The sequence below is a fragment of the Lagenorhynchus albirostris genome, chromosome 1 (genome assembly GCF_949774975.1).
Source record: "Lagenorhynchus albirostris chromosome 1, mLagAlb1.1, whole genome shotgun sequence".
Classification (NCBI taxonomy): Eukaryota; Metazoa; Chordata; class Mammalia; order Artiodactyla; family Delphinidae; genus Lagenorhynchus; species Lagenorhynchus albirostris.
In genome coordinates this window covers 122,302,150-122,321,974 of record NC_083095.1, presented here as the reverse complement: position 1 = coordinate 122,321,974, position 19,825 = coordinate 122,302,150, and the positions used below count along the sequence as shown (strand labels likewise).

General features: G+C 46.1%; 1 protein-coding gene and 1 pseudogene across 6 annotated transcripts in view; both read left to right on the top strand.

Annotated features, from left to right (window-relative positions):
- DAPK2 (death associated protein kinase 2) overlaps nt 1-19,825 on the top strand; it is a 122,608-nt gene that overhangs the window by 26,151 nt on the left and 76,632 nt on the right. The gene's annotated exons all lie outside the window — the stretch shown is intronic.
- On the top strand, nt 1,416-3,868 carry LOC132509516 (heterogeneous nuclear ribonucleoprotein A1-like; annotated as a pseudogene).

Sequence of the window (19,825 nt, the reverse complement as noted above, 5' to 3'; positions counted from 1 at the left end):
GGATGCTTGGCATCGAGGCTGTGCCCAGGGCCTGTTTTAGCAACACGGCTAGTAAATATTGACTCTGTGGCACGAAAATGGAAAGCAGAGATGACTGTGTTAACTCACTCAGAGGGTAGAAGTTCACCAAGCCCTGATAAGACAAGATGTAGTTACGCAATCTGTGGGCGTATCATTGACAAATACGTTGTTTAGGGCTGGGGAGAGCTGAAAATAGGACAAGGGAGCCTTCATGGCTGACCCACGGCTGCTGTCCCGTTGGCATAGGCTGGCCTGCCGGTTCATCGTTCATTTTTAAATGAATGGATACTTACATTCTTGAAGGATAGAGAAAAAAGACTGTAAGGAAATACACCAAAACATTCACTGTGACATTCTCTAGAGATGGTGAAATTGCCAGTAATTAAAAACTATTTTTCACAGTCTACAACAATCACATTACTTATAATCAGAAAAAGGTAATGTATTAGAAATAAAATACCCTTTTTTGAAGAGTCTGAAGGAACTTTCAGAATCTTCTAAGTACTTCAGATCTTTGTGTTTTGCCTGCTGGACGTTGTATGGTAACGTAGCTCTCAAAAAACAAGAAAACTCCATATGAGAGAAGGTACTCTTCAGAATAAACCCTGATCTAAGCGTGTTTATGTATTGATTTGTACCCATGAAAGCAGAACGTGGTGGGATAAAATTCCAGTCACTTGAGATAGCAGGATTTTTTTTTTTTCTATGTAAACAAACACTGCTTTGAGTGCTTTCTGTTTGCCAGCCCTGTATTCTACAGTGACCAGGCCCGGCTTGGCCCAGAACTAGGCAGGTCTGAGCACAGGGCACTCCGGTAAGTGGTTCCAGTGGTTCTGGTAAGGTAGCAGGAGCCAGGTATGGAGGAGGGACTAGGCCTTAGAATTTGGAAGGCAGGGGTGGGAGTGCCATTATATTAATAATAATAATTATCACTGATTAAACACCAACCATATGCCAGGAACCTTCCACATATTACTGATCCTTACAAAACTTTGTGTGATAGGCATTAGCTACCTTTTAGGGATGAGGAAAGCAGGGCTAGGAGAGTCACCTCCCAAAACTTCAGGGCCCACCAGCAGCAGGCTCTGGATTCAAACCCACATCTGCCTGACTGCAAAGCATTTGCTTTTCCCACCCTGCCAGGCTGCCTCTCAAGCAATTTAGGGTTTTACAGGAGAGCACAGACACCTGCAAAGGGAGCCTGAGCTAGCAAGATGCATGCAGTCTCCATCCAGGACTGAGGGTCTTTGGAGGAAGACGCAGCCCCAAGCGTAAATCATCTGCGAGTAGCTACAGGTAGCATCCTTGTGTGCCAGCCCTGACCCCAGGACTGGGTCCATCTGCCCTCCTCGGCCCTGGGGCCACCCAGTGGGGCCCCTGGGGCCACAAGAACCATGGGACAGGTGAGCCTTCTTTGAGGTTCCTTCTGGCCAGTCCAAACGGCCCTTCATCCTCATCATCCCTTGTGCGATGGGGGAGGTCATTTGTTGGGGGGCAGTTGAAGTTTGGGGCTGCACAGTCAGGGCCTGTGGAGGAGGAGAAAGTGGTCTGTAGGCCTACTTTGTACCTGGTTAATTAAAACAACCAGTAAAAGAGTCTCATGGTGGTTTAGCTTTGTAGCTGGCTCGCTAGAGCTAATTTCTGAGTCTGACCAATCGCCTCTTTGGGCCCAAAGATCCTGTCCTCACAGCCCTTGGGACTGGCCAGGAGCCTCACTTCCTCGCCCAGCTCCTCTGGAAATCTCTCTACTGTAACCTATCTGGAGAACGCTTCGTCTGCCCCCTTCACCCGGGAGGGCTTGCCTTCTGAGAATGGATGCCTCAGAGTTGAAGTTCATCAGTTAAAGTTGGTCTCCACTTATTTTGTTTTCTCAGGAGAAAGGATGTGAGTTTTGGGGGAGGGGCTGAATTGTGATATGTGGTGTTTTTAAAAAACTATGTTTTTGGCCCAAGCAGCTGAGTTGATTACAGCCCAGCAGCACCCGTTATGGAAATGGCTTATCTTGTGGTTCTCCGGAGTTGTGGCTAGAACGTATTTGGCTTCCTGACAAAACCATATAGGATTTTGAAATTTGCTGGAGAAGGCTTCAAAGTTACCAAAATTGAAAGGAGTCGTGGTATCTGTATTCTCCTTCTGGCCCAGGAGTCTGGGTTTCTCTGAGGCTCACACCAATGTGAGTATCTGTTTTTTGACATAATAATGATAATCGTAATAATCACCTACATTTGTATAGAACTTTACAGTTCATGAAGAACATTCACATACATTATCTCATTCAATTCTTGTGGCTACATTTCTAGATAGGCAGGGACAATTAACCCTATTTTACAGAAGAGAAAATGAGGGCTCAGAGACGTTAAGTGACCTGGTCACACAGCTAGGAAGAGGCAGCATCAGAAGTTGAACCAAGGTTTTCTGACTCCAGACCAGGAAAGGCAGGGAGGTTTGCATCCAGTTTATGATGTGGACCTGCCATTGTGTTGGAATGCAGGCTCCCTGGGCACAGGGAGATGCAAGCAACCCGAGACTGTCCCGGGCCCAGCAGAGCCAGCCTCTGTAGAAGATGAGACAACCTTCAAGGTGCAACCTTGGGCCCAGCAGAGCCAGCCTCTGTAGATGAGACGACCTTCGAGGTGCAACCTTCAAAGGCTCTTTCTGAGCCTTATGGTAAGTGGGTCTTGGCCCCCTGTAGACCAGCAGTGGGAGGACCCCGTATTAAGAGCTCATAGAGCCTTTCTGCCCGTGGATGCCGCCGAGTAAGCATCGTTGACCTCTCCCCGCCCCCTCCACTGCCGTCAGGTCTAAGTCAGAGTCTCCCAAAGAGCCCGAACAGCTGCGGAAGCTCTTCATCGGAGGTTTGAGCTTTGAAACAAGTGATGACAGTCTGAGGACCCACTGTGAGTGGTGGAGAACGCTCACAGACTGTGTGGTAACGAGGGATCCAAACACCAGGGGCTCCAGAGGCTTCGGGTTTGTCACATATGCCACTGTGGAGGAGGTGGATGTGGCCATGAATGCAAGGCCCCACGAGGTGGATGGAAGAGTGGTGGAACCAAAGAGGGCCGTCTCCAGAGAAGATTCTCAAAGACCTGGTGCCCACTTCACTGTGAAGTGGCACTGTTGGTGGCATTAAAGAAGACACTGAAGAACATCACCTAAGAGATTGTTTTGAACAGTATGGGAAAACTGAAGTGATTGAAATCATGACTGACTGAGGCAGTCGCAAAAAGAGAGGCTTTGCTTTTGGAACCTTTGATGACCATGACTCTGTAGACAAGATTGTCATGCAGAAATACCACACTGTGAATGGCCACAGCTGTGAAGTAAGGAAAGCCCTGTCTCAGCAAGAGATGGCTGGTGCCTCATCCAGCCAAAGAAGTCAGAGTGGTTCTGGAAACTTTGGTGGTGGTCATGGAGGAAACTTCAGTGGTCGAGGTGGCTTTGGTGGCAGCCGTGGTGCTGGGGGATATGGTGGCAATGGGGATGGCTACAATGGATTTGGTAATGATGGAAGCAATTTTGGAGGTGGTGGAAGCTACAATGATTCTGGCAGTTCCAACAATCAAACTCCAAATTTTGGACCCATGAAAGGAGGAAACTTGGAGGTGGAAGTTCTGGCCCCTATGGTGGTGGAGGCCCATACTTTGCCAAACCCCGAAACCGAGGTGGCTGTGGCGGTTCCAGCAGCAGCAGGAGCTGTGGCAGTGGCAGGAGGTTCTGATTACTGCCAGGGAGGAGTGTGCTACTACAGGCTTATCAACTCTTAAAAAACAAAATTCCAGTTCAAGCTCATGGCTAAAGGGAGCATCCTTATGAGGACCTCTATCTGAGCCACTGTGCACTTCATTTTCACTGCCATGCAGTAGTCATTAGCTGCTATGCAGCTCGAATTAATCATTCAATTTTGTGAATGGACTTTTTCAAAATAAAATGCATTTAACTTGGGGGAAAAAAAAAAGAGCTCATAGAGCCCTGGAGTTAGCTGCTTTTGAACTTCGGAGCGGTAATTCCCACCTGGGACATACTGTCCTTGTCCTGCATAGCATAGGCAGGAGGGAGTGTGTCCTTGGCAGGGCAGGGCCCCGTGGGTCAGCCAGGCTGTGGTCTCCTGCAAGACCGCAGCTGACACAGGTCCCTGACCATGTGGTGCCCTCTCCTGCCGCCTCACCACCCTGCAGGGACCTGCTCTGCTCTTCTGCCCACATCACCTCATCCTTTCCTGCCCACCTCCTGTTAGGACGCTTCCTTTCTCCATGCCCCTTGCTTGTCTGGTAATTTCTCTCTCCTTCCTCAAATGTGGCACATCTTGTTTTTATGTAATGGTCTTGACTTTTCTGAGGGATCAGATCTGTTTTTTCAGTTAGACGTCAGCTCCCCCGTGGTACCTTGCCTGTGGTCTTTGGTAAATATTCATTATATATTGGTAAATACCATTGGCTGCTCACCTGGCGTAGGAAAGTGTTTTGGGCTCCTGGCCTCGCCCAGGACCTGAAGTCTCCTTCAGAGACCTGAGAGCTGTTGGGACAATCACACAGTGTTCAACCTGAAAGGGACCTTCGAGAGTATTTAATAATCCAACACTGGTTTTCCAGAAGAAGAAATGAAAACCCAGGAGGGAGTGATTTGTTCCTAAATTATCTGGTGGCTTTGAACAAGTCACTCACTTCCTGTGTTCTCATTTCTTCCTCTGGAAACCAGAGTGTTGGACTGTTAGATACTCTCAAAGCTCCCTTTTAGATTGAATGTTGGATGATTGTCCCAACAGCCCTCAGGTCTCTGAAGGATGGTGTATGATGCGGCAGGAAGTTTTTCCCCATGCCTGAGGGAGGGTCGGAGATACTCACTCCTCCACGTCTGCCCGCAGCACCGCTGTCTCCTCAGGTAGTACTAGAACACCAGACTGCAGGATGGATCACACTTTCCTCTGTAAGCAGTCTTGGAGATAACCCCACTTCCCAAGGGTCAGGTGCTCTGGGAGGCAGGAAGGCCATCTTGGAGCCCTTGGTTAGAGGAAAATGAAGTAAATGAACACTTGACCGGAGTCACTGCACCTCCAGGGAGGACTCAGGCAGCCAAGCCTCTGGCTCAGAACCCTGGCTTGAAGGTGTTTCTTTCTGGCAAAGCTTCCAGTCACACCCAAAGAAGGTTGGGATTTGTTACGTGCAATGACTAATTAGTCCTGAGGCGGGAGATCTCTACCCACTCACGATGGTATCATGATTTATTCACGTCAGGTTGGAACATTTACAGGGGCTGGACCTTTGTTTCCTGTGGCTTCCATGTCATGTGCAGACAACTGTATTTTTCCAGAATGGATAATTTCTCAAACCTAGCTTGCTTTCCCAGTTGCCGCCAGGAAACTTATAACTCTGGTCACTCGACAGCGCCCCCCTTCCCGGGTCTGCAGTTGTTTTGGAAGGAATGCATTCTTATCTGGGCCTCAGTTCCTTTCCTAGCAGTGCAAGTGCTGGGCTAGCTGCTATCTCAAGGCCTTCCAGCCCTCAGGTTCTTTACTTTTTCTTGCCCCTTTTCCCAGCGGACACTTCTGTTTTCTTAAGGGATATGCTTCCATAGAGCTGCTGCAAGTAAATCAGAGACATCTCAGCTGCTGGGAAGCCCTATGCCTGGTTTCACCTTTCTGCCCAATTACTAAGTCTTAAAGGCACCTAGTGTCCTTTAAGCTGCCAGTTTTCTGCCTTTCAAGATCACACAGACTCAATGTCTAAAATCTCGGTAAGGAAGGACAAGGTCTCAGCCCTGAGGCAGAGTTAAGGCGGGCTCACTCCGCACTGTATTCCCTCAGAATGAAGGGTAGGACCTGTCTCACTCCTCAGGACGTTTGCAGTGTCACTGTGACTGCTTCCTGCACTCTGGCTGTGGAAGTGATTTGTCTCCTCAGTGATCTGGTTGCCACCTTGTGGATTGTCTGGGGGTAGGGGTGGCAAGGGCCTCAGGCCTTAGAGGGTCTAAAAATGGTTTTGCTTCCGTGCTTTCTTTTTGTCTGTTTGCCATTATGATGACATCGGAGATATAATTTGTATCCTGTTTTCCCCAATTACATTACATTGTAAACATTGCCCTCTCATTTTCTCGGGGAATATATTTATCGGCCAGGTGACATGATCAGGTTAACTTTAATAGTTGAAAAAGAAAAATAGTGGATAAAAAAAAAATCAAATAGTGCACTGAAAAGTTTCCTCCTCCATCCTCCTGAATCTTTCTAGCCCCAGGCCTCAGAAGGGACCATTATTAAGTTTCCATATATCCTTCCAGAAACTGTCTGTGCATACGCAGCCATACAGATGCACATTCTGTATTTTTTTAAATATAGATTGGATCAGCCTGTGCATGTAGATGGGATCAGAATGTTGTTCTGCAATTTGATTTTTTAATCTTGTGCATTTTCCCAGATCCGTGTGTGTGTGTGTGTGTGTGTGTGTGTGTGTGTGATGTTCTTTTTACCAGCTGCATAGACCAACTATGGATGGACCATAATGAATTTAACCGGTGACATTGAGGTTGTTACTACAATGCGCATCCTTGTATATACATCTGCATACCTCATTTACTCACCTCCTATCTGCCAAGTATGGTTCTAGACCCTGAAGATTCTGCAGTAAAAAAGACAGACTCCAGTGCCACACTCATACCAGTATAATTATTAGATAAATTCTGGAAAGTGGAATCGTTGGCTGATTGATTTATCACATTTATTGAATGCATGTAAGCCATGTAGAATATTTTGTCGCATGTTTGATGAATGTTTGAATTTTTGGCTGCCTGAAACTTTCTCCCTTACACTTGCCCCTGACCACGGTATCCGTACCCTCTCCTCAGCCTCCCAGTGGTTAAAGGGCCATTTACTGAGGCTTCAGGAAGGTCACTACAGCAGTGCTGGGTGATGACAGTAACATGTGTTTGCTGACAATTTTCTTTCTTTTTTTTTTTCTTAACTGACGTATAGTTGATTTATAGTACTATATTAGTTTCAGGTGTATAACATAGTGGTTCAATATTTTTTAGATTATACTCAATTTAAAGTTATTATAAAATATTGGCTATATTCCCTGTGCTGTACAATATATTCTTGTAGCTTATTTCTTTTATACATAGTAGTTTGTACCTCTTAATCCCCTATTCTTATTTTATCCCTTCTAACTTCCCTCTCCTCAGTGGTGACCACTAGTTTGTTCCCTATGTCTGTGAGTCTCTTTCTGTTTTGTTATATTCACTTGTTTGTTTTATTTTTTAGATTCCATATATAAGTGATAGCATACAGTATTTGTCCTTCTCTATCTGACTTATTTCACTAAGCATAATACCCTCCAAGTCCATCCATGTTTTTGCAAATGGCAAAATTTCATTTTTTTTGTATTTTATTTTATCAAAGTATAGTTGATTTACAATGTTGTGTTAGTTTCTGGTGTACAGCAAAATGATTCAGTTATATATATATGTGTGTGTGTATATATATATTCTTTTTCAAATTCTTTTCCATTATAGTTTATTACAGGATATTGAATACAGTTCCTTGTGCTATGCAGTAGAACCTTCTTGTTTATCTATTTTATATGTAGTAGTTTGTATATATGTTAATTCCAAACTCCTAATTTATCCCTCCCCACCTTCCCCTTTGGTAACCATAAATTTGTTTCCTATGTCTGTAAGTCTGTTTCTGTTTTGTAAATAAGTTCCTTTGTATCAGTTTTTTAGATTCCACATGTAAGTGATGTCATATGATATTTGTATTTCTCTGTCTGACTTCAATTAATATGATAATCTCTAGGTCCATCCATGTTGCTGCAAATGGTATTATTTTATTCTGTTTTATGGCTGAGTAATATTCCATTGTATATATATATATACCACATCTTCTTTATCTGTTCATCTGTCGACGGACACATAGGTTGCTTCTATGTATTGGCTATTATAAATAACGCTGCTATGAACTTTGGGGTGCATGTAACTTTTCGAATTAGTGTTTCTGTTTTCATTGTATATATACCTAGGAGTAGAATTGCTGGATCTGTAGTTCTGTTTTTAGTTTTTTGAGAACCCTCCATACTGTTCTCCATGGTGGCCGCACCAGTTTACATTCCCACCAACAGTATAGAGCGTTCCCTTTTCCCCACACCCTCACCAACGTTTGTTATTTATAGACTTTTTGATGCTAGTCATTCTGACAGGTGTGAGGTGATATCTCACTGTGGCTTTGATTTGCATTTCTTTGATGATTTGCATTTCTTTGATGATTAGCAGTGTTGAGCATCTTTTCATGTACCTGCTGGCCAACTGAAAAATGTCTATTCAGGTGTTTTGGCCATTTTTAATAGGTGTATATATATATATATATATATAGAGAGAGAGAGAGAGAGAGAGAGAGAGAGAGAGAGGGAGTTGTATGAGCTTTTTATGTATTTTGGATATTAACTCCTTATCAGTCAAATCATTTGCAAGTATTTTCTCCCATTCCGTAGGCTGTCTTTTTGTTTTGTTGATGGTTTCCTTTGCTGTGAAAAAGGCTGGCACTTTTAAGTTCCTTGAGGTACGGCTTTGCCATGTGTCCTCATAATTGCGTGAGGAAGTCAGAGTGGCTGGTTTGCACTTTACAGAAGGAACTGGGGCACAGAGAGGTAAGATTGAGCTAAGGTTGATGAAGGGAGTCCTAGCTCCCCACAAAGCTGGCTGGTAGCAAGGCTGGGATGAGGACTCAGGAAGAGGGACTCTGCTTCCTGGGACTACTTCAAGGAGTGCTCAGAGTTCCTGCCATTTAAATGAAAGCATTTTACAAACAACCCAATCCAAAAATGGGCAGAAGACCTAAATAGACATTTCTCCAAGGAAGACATACAGATGACCAAGAGGCACATGAAAAGATGCTCAACATCACTAATTATTAGAGAAATGCAAATCAAGACTACAATGAGGTATCACCTCACACCAGTCAGAATGGCCATCATCAAAAAATCTACAAACAACAAATGCTGGAGAGGGTGTGGAGAAAAGGGAACCCTCTTGCACTGTTGGTGGGGATGTGAATTGGTACAGCCACTATGGAGAACAGTATTGAGATGCTTTAAAAAACTAAAGATAGAATTACCATGTGACCCAGCAATCCCACTCCTGGGCATATACCCAGAGAAAACCATAATTCAAAGAGACACATGCACCCCAATGTTCATTGCAGCACTGTTTACAATAGCCAGGACATGGAAGCAACCTAAGTGTCCATTGACAGACGAATGGATAAAGAAGATTTGGTACATATATACAATGGAATATTACTCAGCCATAAAAAGGAATGAAATTGGGTCATTTGTAGAGACGTGGATGGACCTAGAGATTGTCATACAACGTGAAGTAAGTCAGAAAGAGAAAAACAAATATCGTATATTAACGCATATATGTGGAATCTAGAAAAATGGTACAGATGAGCCTGTTTGCAAGGCAGAAATTGAGACACAGATGTAGAGAACAAACGTATGGACACCAAGGGGGTAAAGCCAGGGGGTGGTGGGATGAATTGGGAGATTGGGATTGACATATATGCACTATGTATAAAATAGATAAATAATAAGAGCCTGCTGTATTAAAAAAATAAAATTTAAAAAAATGTAAGAGTTTTAAAACTGAAAGATGAAGTTAGTTTTTTTCTTTTCACTTCGTTCTAAAGGGCTTGCATTTCATGAATTCACTTAGAGCTGCTCTGTGCACTGCAGTAGCCAGCGGCCACGTGGGACTACTTAAGTTTAAAGTAATTAAAATTAAATAAAGTTACAATAGGTTGCTCAGTCATGGTAGCCACATTTCAAGTGCTCAGGATTCACATGTGGCTAGTGGCTACTGCATTGGACAGTGCTCTACTGGATATTTCCATCATCCACAGCCCTGACTTCAAGTGTCCATGAGGCTGTAATGTTATTTTTCTCCTAAACTCATGTTTGTAGGTGGAATTTTTGAGATCATCTTCACTCTCTAACTTTACAGGTAGGGAAAAGGGGGTGTACAGATGGGAGGTGACTAGCTGCCCATGGTGGCATAGCTGAGGGTGCAAAGCTATAATTAGAGCCAGACCTCCTCCTATGTTTCATAGTTGTTTTACAGTGTTGTTAGTTTCTACTGTACAGCAAAATGGAGTGCTATACAGCAGGTTTTCATTACTTATCTATTTTATACATATTAGAGACCTCCTGTAGGAGATTAGAATGATTAAAGTACAAACTGAAAATAAAGATGATTGAGAAGGCAGGCAGGCGGAGCCTCTGCCTGAAGGTGGCCTCTGTGGTTAGGAGTGATGCAAAACCACTGGTTTAAGACTGAGAGCCAAGTGGGGAACATCATCATACTGAAAGGGTCAAGAATGCCTGTACCCCATGCCTCATAGATTTTATCCTCCACTCAACCTCTGGCTCCTGAAAACTGTAGTTAGGAAGATGAGCAGAGAGTACTAAGCAGTTGATAACTGCTGTTAGTACTAGTAGTAATACTGGTAATACTAATAACAACAACAGTTGTCAAGTACCCTGCCAATTTTCCTAACTACAGTTTTTAATTTTGGTGGTGGTGGTGGTAGTAGTAGTCGTAGTAGTAGTAAACAGGAAGACAGGAGTTAAAAATTATGTCCATAGGGGCTTCCCTGGTGGCGCAGCGGTTGAGAGTCTGCCTGCCGATGCAGGGGACACGGGTTCGTGCCCCGGTCCAGGAAGATCCCACGTGCCGCGGAGCGGCTGGGCCCGTGAGCCATGGCCGCTGAGCCTGCGCGTCCGGAGCCTGTGCTCCACATCGGGAGAGGCCACAGCAGTGAGAGGCCTGCATACTGCAAAAAAAAGAAAAAAAAAATTATGTCCATAGGCAGTCCTTAAAGGTGGAAGGAACTTTCTGGTATACCAAGATAATTCTCTTGTGTGTTTATGCTAGTGATTCTCAAATGTTAGTGGATATTGGAATTCCCCTAGAGGGCTTGTTAAACCATAGATGTTGGAACCCATCCCCAGAGTTTTGATTCAGGAAATCTGGGGTAGGGCCTGAGAATTTGCATTTCTAACAAGTTCCCGGATGATGCTTATGCTGCTGGTTTGGGGGGTATACTTTGAAAAGCATTGGTTTATACCTTTAGGTGCTAAAGAGAACTCAGCTTAAGTTTCAGTGGCACAGATTTACATTTCTAACCCTCTTTTACAGACCCTCCTACCTATGCCCCAACTGTGCCCCACCTAGAACCAGCCTCTGTACCACTCGGAAAACAGTTGTCATTACTAACCATGTCTGTGCGTCAGTTTTTCAGACCTAACCACCAGTAGGTCTTGAGCTTCTACAATGTGCCGGTTTTACAGTGGGTGTGGTGGGTCACACTGATGAAGTGTAAGATATTGCCCTGCCCTTAAGAAGATTAATCTAGTTTGGGGGTGGGAAAAACACAAACACAGGAAAGAAAAGGGTACAAAGAGATAATTGTCTTTTTGTGTACCCATCTTTGTAAGCTGACGCATTCAGGGGCGAGGATCCCTGGGGGTTGGCATGGTCAGGGCAGCTTCCAGGAGGAGTTAGAACTTGAACTTAAGCAGAGGTAGGATTTGACTAGGCAGAAGGTATCTCAGGATAGGCAAACGGGCAAACAGGAGAAGCCCCGAGGTGGGAATGTGTGTGTTGGGTTGTCCCTGCTGGGAAGCCAGAGTACAAGGGCCCTGGGACCTGGCCAAGGTGCATAGCCTTGACGGGAGGGGAAGACAGGTCTTGAGTAGAAGAGAATGTGATGACATAAGTGTTTCAGGAAGACGGACTCGGGGATGTGTGGGGTGGACTGGGAATGTAGATGGAGGACTGTGGGCACGAATGCTGAGCAGGAGGTTGTGCTAAGTGTATTCATCTGTAAAAGTCTAGCTCTAGAGGTGGGTGGGTATGAAGAGAGTCTAGTCAATTTCATTCAGAAAATAGGTACTGCGGCCCTACAGGGGGTCCAGCATTGTATTACCTACCTGGGGGTACAAGGATGGGTGATTACAGGCTCTGCTGGAGGATCTCACAGTTTAGTGAGGAAGAGGAATATACAAAGAGAGAATTTCAGTAAAATGTGCTGAATGCTATGATGGAGGTGTGCACCAGAGGTGGAGACAGAGGAAAGCCTCATGTCCAGGACACAAAGAACATTTCTTTTTTCTTTTTTTGAATTTTCTTTTATTTATTTTTATACAGCAGATTCTTTTTTTTTTTTTTTTTTTTTTTTTGCGGTACGCGGGCCTCTCACTGTTGTGGCCTCTCCCGTTGAGGAGCGCAGGCTCCGGACGCGCAGGCTCAGCGGCCATGGCTCACGGGCCCAGCCGCTCCGCGGCATGTGGGATCTTCCTGGACCGGGGCACAAACCCGTGTCCCCTGCATCGGCAGGCAGACTCTCAACCACTGTGCCACCAGGGAAGCCCAGCAGATTCTTTTCTTCAAATTTCTCTTAATGTTTCATTTTATTTTATTTAATTTATTTATTTTTGGCTGCGTTGGGTTTTCGTTGCTGCATGTGGGCTTTCTTCTAGTTGCGGTGAGCAGGGGCTGCTCTTTGTTGCGGTGCACAGACTTCTCATTGTGGTGGCTTCTCTTGTTGTGGAGCTTGGGCTCTAGGTGTGCAGGCTTCCGTAGTTGTGGCACTTGGGCTCAGTAGTTGTGGCTCGCGGGCTCTAGAGCACAGGCTCAGTAGTTGTGGCTCATGGGCTTAGTTGCTCCGCGGCATGTGGGATCTTCCCGGACCAGGGCTCGAACCCGTGTCCCCTGCATTGGCAGGCGGATTCTTAACCACTGTGCCACCAGGGAAGCCCCAGCAGGTTCTCATTAGTTATCTATTTTATACATATTAGTGTATATATGTCAATCCCAATCTCCCAATTCATCCCACCACCACCCGCCCTCACTGCTTTCCCCCCTTGGTGTCCATACGTTTGAAGAACATTTCTAAGGAAAGATCAGGAGTGATAATAAATTCTGGCCGACTTTCCCGCGCTCATTTTGACAAAGAGGAGGTCTTACGTTTGTAGACTAAGAAGAGGTTCCGGCCCTTTCCTCACCGTTGACTGTCATGTTCTTGGTGACCCTGTAGCCCAGTGATGTGTGGTAGAAACTGCTGACCGCCCCCGCTCCCAGTTCACCCCTGATTGGATAATTACAGTTTTTGATGAAAAAGTAATCCGTGGATCTAAGAAAGAAATGGAAAATTTTATTTGAGCCAGATTGAGGATTATAACCTGGGAAGAGCATCTCAGAAAGCTCTAAGAACTCTTGCACCCATTAGAAATCAAAACACAGTTATATGAGTTTTTTGAGACAGAGAGCTGTACATCAATGACGTATTATTGACAGTTCACACAATCCAGATCTAAGTGTCAGTGTGGCCCCTTATAAGATCAAGAAGGTATGTTATCTTTTAAGGAGTTGTCTTATTGCTGGGAGAATGTTCCTCTTTATGGTTGAGCAGGTATTCCTGTTGATGGGGGAGGTTTGGTCAATGCATAATGCGGATACACACTGCACACTAGAGGGGAGAGAGGGGCCAAAGGGCAGAGAAAATTTTTTATGCTTAAATTTTTCTTGTCTTTCCATAAAATATGAATTTTATTTCACACAGTGTTCTGCTGTGCTGGTTGGGGGTGTCCATTCGATTGTTTCTTTTCTCTCTCTCTTTTCTACTGTTAAACAACACAGGAAGTTTTGAAAGGGAGGTTTTCACTTAACTATTCATCATCCTAGCACATTTTTGCCTCTCTGTTCTCTACTATTTTTTGGCCACACAAGTGTGTTTAAACAAAATGAAAACTGTAATCAAACTGTACGTATACCATCTGCGCATGTTCCCGTATCATTATTTTATAAACATGTCCCAGCTGATTCTCCTGTTTATCATCTTAATGTTTGGGTCATCTTCCATTGCAACTGGAACAGCTAATTACCACCCAGTTCCTTAGTGGAAGATTTTTAGCTTGTTTCCAGATTTTCCTTGTCTATGGAGCTGTGCTCTCTCTTTTGAAGTCTCTCCATTGGCTACATTCCCAAAGAACCCTGCACTCGGACCAGAATAATGTGATTTTAAGTTCCAGATCTGTGGCTAGTTAGCTGTGTGGCTTCAACTCTCTGAGGCTCAACTTTCTGCTCTGTGATAATACTGACTGTGCAGGGTGTTGAGATATGACTCAGGGCCCATAAAGGACCTTTCATGAAGGACCTGCACATTTAGGCACAGTTGATATGACTCAGTAGAAGCACGTGAGTGAGTATTTTTATGGTTCTCTTTTTATCTCTCTACGTAGAGAGATAATTCACTGACCATGCAATTCATCCATTTATAGTGTACAATTCAGTGGCTTTTACTCTAGTCCCAGAGTTGTGCATCACCACCACCATCAACTTAAGAACATTTCATTACCGCCAAGAAGAAACCCTGTGCGCACTAACAGTCATTCCCCGTTTCCTCCAACCCCCCCACCCCCCAACCCTAGGTAACCACTAGTCTGCGAATTTTGTCTCTGTGGGTTTGCCTATTCTGGTCACTTTATATAAATGGAATTATATTTATGTGGTGTTTTACGACTGGCTTCTTTCATTGAGCATAATGTTTTCAAGGCTCTGTGTTGTAATATGTATCTGCTTCATTCCTTTGAGTCACCAAATAATATTCCATTGTATGGATATAGCACCTTTTATTTATCCATGTATCAGTTGATGGACATTTAGGTTGTGTGGTTCTTTAAACATTTTAAAAATTAATTAATTAACTCATTTATTTTTTTTGGCTGCGTTGGGTCTTCGTTGCTGGGCGTGGGCTTTCTCTAGTTGCGGCGAGCGGGGGATACTCTTCGTTGCGGTGCGCGGGCTTCTCATTGCGGTGCCTTCTCTTGTTGCGGAGCATGGGCTCTAGGTGTGTGGGCTTCAGTAGTTGTGGCACGCGGGCTCAGTAGTCGTGGCTCACAGGCTCAGTAGTTGTGGTGCACCGGCTCTAGAGCACAGGCTCAGTAGTTGTGGCGCACGGGCTCAGTAGTTGTGGCTTGCGGACTGTAGAATGCAGGCTCAGTAGTTGTGGCACACGGGCTTAGTTGCTCTGTGGCATGTGGGATCTTCCCAGAGCAGGGATCGAACCCGTGTCCCCTGCATTGGCAGGTGGATTCTTAACCACTGCGCCATCAGGGAAATCCCTTACGTTGTGTGGTTCTTGATATGCAGTGCTAACTGACATCTATCAAACACTGTTGCATGCCCCAAGTTGTTTGATGTGCCAATATATAGGACTCTTGGTCCCTTTTTCATCATAACTGTCAAACCACAGAAATTACGTAACTGCTGGGAGAACTGTCGGAGAGCTGCCCCCCTGAGTTATGAAGGAACCCCGTGCTGAGTAAGCCCACACCCTTTAGGAAGGTACCTTTGCCTTCCTTCCTGATGCTAACTTTCTCCAGGGCTGGGAGATCAGAGGAGGCAGCCCATTCAGGAGGCAGAGAAGGCTTCCTGGAGGAGGGGCCTTCAAGGATAGAAAGCCTGGCTGAAGTAGGAGTAGATGGACATCTTGGGCAGGTGTGAGCAGGGGACAGATTGCTGTGATAGGAGAGTGGAGGGAAGATTTAGGGGCCCTGGGAACTGAGGGTGCCCGATTACAGGCTGAGGGGATCTTATACAGAAAGGGTTGTGTGGTGACGAGCATGGTGAAGTGAGGTTGGGCCCGCTACTGTCTTGTAACTTTCCCCCCTCTTTGTAGCTGGCGGAGGTTTTTCTGAGTGAGGTTCAAGCCTCCCTGCATATTCAGTGGCTTTCTGGAGCTGGGCTACCTGTGGGCAGGAGGGAAGAAGAGTCGCCACTTCCTTCTTGGCTCCCTGCGAGATTGATGTAACCTGGACTTGGCTCTCTCCTCTCCCAGCTGCCATGTAGGCGCCAAGGCTGAGCTGTTTGAAACATGAGGTGGGGTGGAGGGGAGGGGAGAGAGCACAGGGATGCCTGTCAGGAAACCTGTCTGGCCCTGGCTCTGTCACTGCCCGGGAGAGTAGAGGGCTCAGGCAGGTCCATCCCCTTGTCTGGACCTCGCCTTCCCCATCTGTAAAGTGAGGGTGATGGTGAGAAGTTCCCTTTATTTCCACAGTTCCATGAGCTTTGCCGACTTTTATTGTGTGCTGGGGATCTCAGACAACTTTCTGTGGTTGGTTCTGTCCTGCTATGGGGGGCTTGTGGCTTCTCTTGGGGGTCCTGATACAGGTGCTGGAACTGTGCATCTTTAGTTGGGGGTGGGGAGACAGGGGCTGACAGATATTGTAAAGTCCAGGATATAGTAGGAGGAGAGATTATTTTGGTGTCTCCTGCTGCCTGACCCGTCAGCCTGGAGGGCTGTGTCCTCTGACGGCAAGGGCCGATTCTCTGACTCTGGCCTATGTTTTGGTAAACAGGCAAAAGCTACGTGTGTCAGATTCAAGTGGGGACAGACCTTGGTGGCAGGTGCCACTGTGGCAGCAGAGGGGTCAGGGCTGGCCTGGGGAAGCTGGGGGACCGGTGTGCTGGGGTGGGACCACTCGGTGCAGGTTGGTAATGAAGCCCTCATGGGCGTGATGGGGTGCCAGGAGACGGCACGAGCAGAGAAATGCTGGGCAGGCTGGTTCTGCCCGTGTGGCTGAGATTTACGTGTGTTGGGTCTTGTTCTACTCCTGCACCCAGTGCTTGTGTTCATTTCCCTCTTTTGGGGATTAGATGGTTTCTTATTTTATTCCCCTCCCTCCCCCAACTTGGCCATCTGTCTCCCAGTGTTTTCTGTTGGCCTCGAGCATGAGAGACTCTGGGCACATTGGTCCACGCCGGTTCCCATCTTGGGAGGGCACACGGCTGTCCCCCCACCTTCTGGGTTGTCTCCATCTTCTCCAGCACCTGCACGTCTTCCCTGCGCTGCACTTGTATTCCTGGGCCGGCAGCTGGGGTTTAGGTCAAGGGAGGGTAATGTTTCTGTTCTTGTTTCCAATATCTGTGGTGACTATATTTAATAACCCCATGATCGAAACATATGGCCTCATACACTGTAGCCTGAGAACAGAACAAAATGTTTGCAATCGCTGCTAAAATCTAGGCAGGATGATTTGCTATGAACTGGCTGGATACCTGCCTTGTTCAGAGCCTCCTGGCTTCTCTAGCACCACAGGTAGGAAGATCCCTCAGGGGTGGGTATTGGACGTAGAAGATGTGTCTGTCCCATGAAAGGCAAGATCTTGCACCCTTAAGTGCAGGCTTTGGGCCAGAGCAGGACAGCAGGTAGACCAGCTGAGCTCTCTGGGCTCAGTTTCCCAGCCTGGAGGGTGGGGCTCTGCTAGTCTCTCTCCTTACTCACCTAAGTGCTAGAGGATTAGGTAAAAGTGTTTTGAAGAGCTCATCTAAAAGGAGCTATGGGAGGAGAGGGAATTAATTGTTTCAGATGAGGAAGGAAAGAGAAGTCGTCACTGATTTGGGCCCTGAAGCCAGGAATGTGAGGCCGAATAACAACCTGTGGCTGCTGAGAGAGTGGGAGGGAGGGTGCGGCTCTCAGAGTCACGGGATCCTTGGCTCAGGTTCCTGGCTGACTCAGCAGGCGGTTCTGCACGTGCTCAGTGCACTTGCGTGTGGGTCCCAGGGCCTGTGAGAAAGCCCACTGCCAAACCAGGCAGCAGAGACCCTCCCACCCCATGCACATACAGCAGTAACAGCTTGGAAAGTCTTGTTTCCCACTAAGGAGATCAAAATCCTCAACACTCTACTGGTCTAAACAAAACTGTCCCATCCAGGCAAAGGTATCAGCATGAGGCAAGTCATGTTTGATGATGATAATTAAAAAAACAAAAAGAACCCCCTATTGAATTAATGAATCTAGGCATTGATCATTAGGAGCTGCTAATATCACCAAGAGAGAGGCAGCCAGAGTGCGTGTACCTCCTGATGGAAGCACCACCTGCGGAGTTTTGCCAGAAACTCAAACTTGAATCTGATTAAGCCTCTCCATCCAACTACAGATTTACAGGATATACAGGGCACAACAGAACATGTTAAACAACACTATGGGGGCGCAATCAGCAAACTCCACTCTGTGGGAAACTCTAGGTCAAAAGATCTATTATTTTCAACAAATGAATTGTGAGAAAAAGAGAGAGAGAGGGAGAGAAGGAGAGGAACCTATAGATTAAAACAGACTTAAGAAACATTAGCAATCAATTGCAATGTATGGGCCTTATTTGGATTTTGATTTGGTGAAACAAACTAAACAACCTTTATGACACAATAGGGGAAATATTAGCACCAACTAGATGATGATATTAAGGGATTATTTTTATTTTTTTAAAACACAATAAATACTATGGCTATAGTTTTTTAAAGAGTCCTTGTCTTTTATATTTTTAAATTCAACTTAATTTATTTTTTTAAATTTATTTTTGGCTGCATTGGGTCTTTGTTGCTGCACGTGGGCTTTCTCTAGTTGTGGAGAGCGGGAGCTACTCTTCGTTGTGGTGCGTGGGCTTCTCATTGCGGTGCCTTCTCTTGTTGCGGAGCATGGACTCTAGGCGCACGGGCTTCAGTAGTTGTGCCTTGTGGGCTCCAGAGCACAGGCTCGCTCAGTAGTTGTGGCGCACGGGCTTAGTTGCTCCATGGCACGTGGGATCTTCCTGGACCAGGGCTCGAACCGTGTCCCCTGCGTTGGCAGGTGGATTCCTAACCACTGCGCCACCAGGGAAGCCCTTTAATTTTTTTTAAATTTATTTTTGACTGCGTTGGATCTTCGTTGCTGCACACGGGCTTTCTCTAGTTGTGGTGCGTGGGCTTCTCATTGCGGTGGCTTCTCTTGTTGCGGAGCACGGACTCTAGGTGCACGGGCTTCAGTAGTTGTGGCACGTGGGCTCAGTAGTTGTGGGTCGTGGGCTCTAGAGCGCAGGCTCGGTAGTTGTGGTTCATGGGCTTAGTTGCTCCATGGCACGTGGGATCTTCCCGGAGCAGGGATTGAACCCATGTGCCCTGCATTGGCAGGTGGATTTTTAACCACTGCGCCAGCAGGGAAGTCCCAGGAATGATACTTTAGAGATATGACATGGGAAGGGGCAAAGGTCCCCTCAACTCTTACTAAGTAGCTGCCTCCTATGTATATGTGTGAGACCGATGGAGCTCATACACAGTCCCTGTGTTTGTGTGGCCTTTTGCAGTTTACAAAGTGTGTTCACTTTCATCATCACCTTTGGGCCTCACAGTAGCCTCACACAGGCAGGGATTACCCTCATTTAACAGAGAGGAAGCTGAGGCTGGGAGAGTTTATGACTTATCCAAACATGACAGCTATTTTGAGGGAGCTGGTACTGATCCCAGGTCATCTGACTCTGGAGATCACACATCCTAGCAGTAGATGAGTGACTCCAGGGGCCCAGAATGGGGCCCCTGCCTGTGCAGGCCTATCTTAAAAGTCAACAACCACCTGTGACTGAGGGAGGAAGGAGCATCCAGGGGTCAGCTGATGACCTTTCTTTGGATGGAACAAATAGTAAGTAGAAACTTGGGTTGATTTCTCTCTCATGGCCAAACTCTGGTGATGTTCAAGGATGGGTCAAACTTGACCCTGCTTGACTTTATAAGTAAACAAGATCCCGACTTTCTATCTCATCATCTCTCCCCAGGCCCCTGAATCAGTTTCCCACCAGTTTCACTCCACTCTTGATGAGGCGGTCAAGGTTAAGAGTAAAGCTCTGGAGCCAGTCCCCTTGGGTTCAAATTTCAGCTTTACCCCTTTCTGGCTGTGTGATTGGAAAATTGCTTCTCCTCTCTGTGTTCCAGTAGCCTCCTCTGTAAACAG